General features: G+C 38.1%; 1 pseudogene; it reads right to left on the minus strand.

Moving 5' to 3' along the window:
- Positions 1-6,654: 6,654 nt before the first annotated feature.
- LOC132827325 (large ribosomal subunit protein uL10-like) lies at positions 6,655-7,536 on the minus strand (annotated as a pseudogene).

Here is a 7,536-nt window from a genome sequence, read left to right on the forward strand (position 1 = left end):
TTTTAAATGTTTTCTTTACTTTGAGATGCATCTTTAATTCATCCATTTAAAATTCTAAAATCAGTCAGTGGTAAAATCCAATTGCTATTTATATTATTCCAGACTCTCTTTGTCACTACTCTATCTGCAACATTATTCCACATATTGTTCACTCTATACAAGTAAGAATTTCTTGATATTAATCTTAAAATTTACTTTTTAACTAGTTTGACTTTCTCCCCCCATTTCTCTCCAGTTTAAAGTAATATTCTGAATTAATTTCAATACCATTAACAAACTTAGAAACATACTTCAACTAAGTTTTCCTTGTTTATTACTGAGGCAAGAGGAGTACGTTGTTGGCCCAGCTGTACTAGTCATAATATACAACAAAACATTTTGTCCAATTTACTGAGATGGCCAATTAATTATGTTCTCTCTTTAAGGTCTTAAATGATCTATCAACCAAGTTTTAAGAAATGCAAAATTATTGGTTAATAAAGCAAAACTTTGCAAATGAATTTGCAAAACTGATTAACACATACATTCTGTAATATGGAAGTATAAATGTTTATCTTTCTAAATAACCCAAAACATACACGCACATATACCAGGCAAGGGGTAAGAAAACAGATTTCTCTACAGGGATTGGCTTTCAGGAGAGAAAAAAACAATTTAGCCAAGAAGAGGAAAAAGAACATGTATGATTTTGTTTAAAATCTAGTAGCCTGGTACTCCTAGACAGCTCATCAAACTGGCGGTTGTCTTCAAAGTCTTGGTAGACATAGCTTGATCAGGAAATATAGCAGTATTGAGAAGTTCCTTTAAACAATCCATCAATCTTCCAGAAGAACAAACAGTTATCGCCAGAGCCTGGGATGTAGGGATACATCAGGGCCCAATAACCAGGGTTCTGGGCGCACTTGTGCTTGGGTGGGCCCAGATAATGAGAAGTACTGCACTCTTGATTTCTTTCACCTTGAACTGTTAACGAGGATTCTTTATCCATAAATATGAAAGATCAGCTGGACAGCCTGTTCCTCACAGGCTTATACCCCAGCTGAAAACTATAAGACAAACACTGCTGAAACAGCCCCTAGCAGAAAATCCCCAGTAATAAAACAGCTATCACATGATTCCTAATGCGATGTAAAATGAATGGTAATATACATTTCAATACAATTTATTTTAGAGTTTGGATTTTGTACTAGTGGCATATTAGTTTAGCATTTGATGATTAACTTGTAAGTATTCCTAGGGACTGTTTATTTTTAATCAGTATGAGAGTGGAAGCCCCTGTAGTAGTGATGGGAATCTGTTTGCGTTGAAAGGTAATTTGTTGCAATTTATGCATTCATTCTTTAAATGTGAACCATTGCCTATCCACCATCAACTCCTTTTAATATGGCTACCTAACCCACCATTGCCAGTTAGTGACTCTTGTAGTTTCCTTTAATTAAGTTGAGGACTCTGAAGTTGTCAAATTCAAAACTATTCTCCATCTTAATGAAGAATTCTTTCATATTATGGTTGCTCTTTCTCAAGTGACCCCACACAATAGCATTGTTAATTAATCCTTATTTCACAGTGCTCAATCTAGGACAGCCTGTTCATTGGTTCCTCAATGTATTGGTCTTAAAAGCTGTCATGCACACCCACTAGGAAATTCTCCTCTATCATTGGCAGTTTAGTTTGTCCAATCTATATGTGAATTTTAAAATGCCCATGGTTATAGTTGTATCCTTAATGCATGCATCTCTGAATTATTGCTTAGTGTCTTCCCTTAACGTTTCCACCGCTCTTTGGTGGCCTTTGGACAACATCCAATAATATTTCCTCCACCACTACATATTTTTTAAGCCAATATTTTTCCTATTTCATTTAACACTCTTACTGACAATGCAACTACACATTCATGCTTACATTGTCTGTCCCTTCTAAAAAATGAATATTCCCCTCCATCATAAGTTCAGAAGTAAGTTTCAACACCATTCAAGACTCCTCAGATATTGAAGTAGTCCATGTTCAAATGCTGTAGTCAACATCTGAACAATATCCTGGCTTGGGCTGACAAGTAGCAAGTAATATCCTTGCCACACAAGTGCCAGACAACGATCACTTCCAATTGGAGACAACCGAACCATTATCCCTTGATATTCAGTTGCATCCTTGAGGTTACCATTAACTAGAAACTCAACTTGACTTGGCATATAAATAGCTGCAAATGTGTTGCTGGTCAAAGCACAGCAGGTTAGGCAGCATCTCAGGAATAGAGAATTCGACGTTTCGAGCATAAGCCCTTCATCAGCCCTTTCTCTATTCCTGAGATGCTGCCTAACCTGCTGTGCTTTGACCAGCAACACATTTGCAGCTGTGATCTCCAGCATCTGCAGACCTCATTTTTTACTCTTGGCATATAAATACAGTGGCTATAAGAGCAGGTCAGAGGCTAGGAATATTGCGGTGAGTAACTAACTCATCTCCTGCTTCCCCAAAGCCTGTGTACCATTTACAAGGCACAGATCAGTCCCTACTTTCCTGGTTGGGTATAGTTCCAAAAACACAAGTTTTGACACCATTCAGGACAAAGCACCCTACTTAATTGGTACAATATCCACTCCCTCCACTGATGTTCAGTAGTAGCAGTGTGTGCTATCTACAAGATACACTGCAAAATTTCATTAAAGATCTTTAAACAGCAACTTCCCAACCCACAACCACTTTCTTCCAGGATGAAGCCAGCAGATACTTGGAACACTACCACCTGCAACTTCTGTAAGCCACTCACCATCCTTTGGAGTGGCCGTGGGTATGTTCACCAAGCTAGGAAGATGATTTGCAAGCATTTCATCCCCTGTCTAGGTGACATCTTTAGTGCTTTGGAGCCTCCTGTAAAGTGCTGCTGTACTGACTTTTGGAATTTATTTGGTTCCATTCCAGCTGCTTCCAGTTGCTAGTTCCAGTTGTTTCTTGTAGTGGCCAGTATATTGGGTCTAGGTTTACGTGTCTGTTGATGGAGTCCACGGACGAGTGCCATGCTTGCAGAAATTCTCTGGCTGTCCTCTGTTTAGCTTGTCCTGTGATTGTTGCATTGTCCCAGTCAAATTTGTGGGCCTTCTCTTCTGCGTGTATGACTACTAGGGACAGCTGGTCATGATGTTTCATGGCTGTTGGTGTTTGTGGATGCAGATTGCCTCTATAGTGTTTCATGCAGTCCCTGTATGGAATCTAGTAAGTTACATAAGTCTTGCCAATGATGGGTATAGGGTCTTTTGTTCTGGTGAGTTGTCTGAGCGTGGCTGTCGGTTTGTAAGCTGTCATGAATCTGAGTGATTAGAGAAGTCTGGCTGTTAGTTCCGAGATGTTTTTTAAGGTAGCATGGCTAGTGTATTGGACCGTGGCACGCGTTGCGTTGTTTGTCCGCTGGGAATGCCAGGATGAAGTTGCAGGGGCATCTGTTCTTGTTGAAAACTCTGTAGAGGTGTTCTTTTCAGAGCTGGGGGTGCTGCAATGTGCTTTAGCCCTTTTGAACAAGGTCCTAATGCAGTTTTTCGGGAGTCTTTGGGTGTTTCCGTTGCAGTACAGGATCTGGTTCATGTGTGTAGTTTTTCTGTACACTCTTGTAGTGCATTCACCGTTCTATGTTATTTCTACCATCACGTCCAGGAACGGGAATTGATTGTTGGTTTCCTTCTCTTTTGTAATTCTGATTCCTGTGAGCATGATGTTGATGATCCGTATGTGCTCTCAATTTCTGTCCTCTTAATCATTACAAAAGTTGTCGTCCATGTTATCTGATCTAGAGTTGGATTTGTGGGAGGGCTATTTGTTCCAGTCTTTGCATCACTACCAGAATAGGCAACCGGAAGCAGTAGGAATGGAACCAAATAAATTCCAGAAGAGAAGGTACAGCAGCGCTTCACAGGAGGCTCCAAAGCACTGAAGATGTTGCCTAGACAGTGGACGAAACATCTGCAAATTATCTTCCCAGCTCGGTGAACATACCCACAATCGTGGCAATCGATACCCAAGCTACAAATCTTTACACAAACCTTGAATCCTTTTTGGATATACATTACCATTTTTTTGTTGTTGCTGGGCCAAAGTTCTAGAATTCCCTCCCTAAGGGCATTGTGGGTCAAACTACAGCACATGAACTGCAACAGTTCAAGACAACTCACTACCACCTTCTCAAGGGCAATGAGGGATGCTCAATAAACGCTAGCGAAACAGCAATACCTATGTCCTACAAGTGAATTAAATAAAAAGTTCAGTTCCCATCCTTGATAACCCTGCAGCCAGGTCTCTGAAATCACAACTACATCATAACCGCTTATGTCCATTTACACTGCTAATTCGTCTACCTTATTGTGAATGATCCTTCATATTAAGATACTGTTTTGTTTATTCTAGTTTTCAACTATATACAAACGCCTTAAAATATATTAAATTTTTAAAATTATTTTGTGGGATTTAGGCATTGCTCGTAATGTCAGTATTTGTTGCCCATCCCTAATTGTCCCTTGAACTGAGTGGTTTGGGTGACCATCTTGCTTTAAAAAAAACTAACAGTCAATGGGTCTGGATCACATGTGGACTAGACTAGGTAAGGACAGCAGGTTTATCACCTGGGGTTTTATGAGTATTGATACTAGTTTTATGGTCATTGTTCTGAAGGCAATTTTCAATTCCAGAATTATTAATTTTACCTAAGTAAGGTGCAGTTAGAAGAGAAATTCCAGCCTTTCTCAATGCCACAAACTGCAGAAGCTCCAAAAATGTTTTATTAGATCAATACAAACTAATGATAGCTTGACAAACATTTAAAGAAATACAATTTAGTTTGGGCAGAAGGACAAGGAAGTTTGATTATGTAAATCATTTGGGTGTAAATGGCTTACAGTGTTATAAAATTCAAGTCTTATTGGCTGCCATCCATCCCAATGCCTTGTCCCCTCAATCCAGCTGGAGACTGTACTTCTTGCTAAATAAGGGCATAACCCATTTATCTCAGTCATGTGCATTGCAGCAACTATAGTAACCATGTATCCACCCTGTACAGCTCGCTCGAGCAGAATCTGTGTCTAGCCTAGTAATATTTTCTTCAATATTTCTGCATATGCTCTGTTTTGAAAAATTTTGAAAATCAGTTTGAGAAATTCTATAAAGAAGAAACACATAGGAGGCATAAGTGATGAGAGAATTGACTGGAAGGGAAGTGAAAAATAATTATTTCCCTTCACCATCTAGTTTAAATATGAAAGGTTGTCATTAGGAAGAGAACATGGGATGTTATACCTCTGCAAAATAATGCAGAAGTTTGAAATTCTGCTGTGTGTGAAAACTTTCCATTATGTACAAACTAGTCTTAAATGAACCATATGATTAAGCTACATTTAGTTCCTGTTATTAGTAAGAGTGTCTTCACACATCACTGTCTGAATAATTAGATAATTGAACAGTAACTCAGTGAAGTAGAACTGATGATACTTTTTTTTAGATTTGTTTAAAAATGTTAAAATTGATTCACATTCCCTCAGTATTCTCCAAACAATTTAGATAAGCAAGTGACTTGTTCCTAGCTTTTTGCCAATGTACAAGTATTAAGTACTTGGATGCGAGCATAACTAGCTCAAGTAACTCATAGCACTATTTAGAACCACCCTTTGCGAGACAGTCAAAATACCAATATCTTTTGGGTATTTGTATATAATGTGAAAAGATCATTGCTACATCAATTTTATTACTTCAGAAAGTGTTGTGAGATGATGTTTGAAGTGTAGTCAAATGGGAAAAGCAGTATTGTTTTGGTAATGTGAAATAATCTCCATAGGCTTTTTTCTTCTAGTCTATCATAAGAGATGTCATTGTAAATATACAATGGTAAAACCATTTAATTTTCACACTTAAGATGCTTACATTAGTGAGTGGCAGATAAGATATGTGTATTAAACAATGAAAGATCATATCCTGTGTGGAACCAAGTCACTACGCTAACTAATTTTCAATTTTTGATTGTAATCATTACAATTTGTTTAACAAGTTGTGTATGCATTAAATGTAGAATTAACACCTACCAACGCATTAAAAGAAAAAAATTTCCAAACGTTTGAAATTACATAATGAACCAAAATTATAAAGTTTACAAAAAAATCTAAACTTCAAGGGAAAACAAGTACCTTGAATGCCATCTGAAGTCTTGTTTTATACTTAATATCTTTTTGAAGTTTTCATGTTAGAGTTTTACAAGAACAGTTCATATTTTCCATGATCTTTGCCAAGCTTCTATTATGCATTTTAAGAGACTATTTTAGAACAACACTACATCAGGTATAAAATAAGAACTACAGATGAGAGAAAATTGGCTTTATTGATGAAACACAGAGGGATAACATTTGTAATGAGACACTTAAAAATATTAAGCAGCATCTGTTGTCTTCTGGTATTATAAAGAAAAATCATGAGAAGGAAAGAACATTTCACCATTTTCCTTGATCTTCTTGGCAAGAACAGGCTCATTTGCATAGTTGGCAGTGGATTAGGAAGCAGACAACAGGCTCTGGTCCCAACTATACAGTTTCTTCCTTTCCTGAAATAGACTGTATTTTAATTTCTTTTTCTAATAATAAGTTCCTTTATTTTGGCAAGACTTATTTAGGCATGGCCAGCTGGGTTTTAATCAAACAAACCAAAGCTCATATCATCATCCGATTGCTCAGACTTCCTTCTTTAGCTTCTTCACTTTCACTTTGACAGCAGCTGCAGCAGCCTCAACCGCAGGGGCCACAAATGCCAACAAATCAGTCTGGAGGGCCATCACATTTTCAGCTAATGGGAAAAAGTAGTCTGTCTTTAAATCAATAGTCAGAACCATCCTGTAGCTGTTGATGGTGGAGTATGGTACAGAGGCAATGACTGGATAACCAATTTGCAGGAATACACTGATCACGTTGCAAACCTTATTCAGGAAACATTTCTGCAGTGTTTCTTCAGTGATATCCAGGACCTTAGGATTGTGACACACTGCCATTGTCATAAACTTGCATGATCACCAAGATCAGAGGAGAAGAGAGAGGTGGTCAACATGTTCAGCATTGTGACTTCACTGGTTCCCTGCTTGTTACTGACCTTGATGAGTTGTACATCACTCAAAATTTCAGTGGGAACTCTGAAGATCTTAGTGATGACACCCAAAGCCTGAAAGAAAGACATCTTTGCAGGATCTAAACCTGTGCATTGACATGACACAGTAACCTCACAAGGGACAATGGCACCAGCATGTAAAGCAGTGGCACTCTGTTGAACAGGTCACGGATATGTGGCAGAAGCTTTCCTATAGCAGGATTGTTCTCCAGATGGCCTCAAATGGCTTTGCATATCATAGTATTCTTGTCCATCAGCGTAATAATCTTACCGCACAGCAATATCGGGATATACTGCATCTGTCTGGATCCAACATTTTCTGTACCAACAATTGAACATTTTGGATAGTCATCCAAAAATTGAAGTTTTCAATAAATAGTTGGATTTCCACATAGATCTGTCTTCCCTGGGCAT

The sequence above is a fragment of the Hemiscyllium ocellatum genome, chromosome 24 (assembly GCF_020745735.1).
Source record: "Hemiscyllium ocellatum isolate sHemOce1 chromosome 24, sHemOce1.pat.X.cur, whole genome shotgun sequence".
Classification (NCBI taxonomy): domain Eukaryota; kingdom Metazoa; phylum Chordata; class Chondrichthyes; order Orectolobiformes; family Hemiscylliidae; genus Hemiscyllium; species Hemiscyllium ocellatum.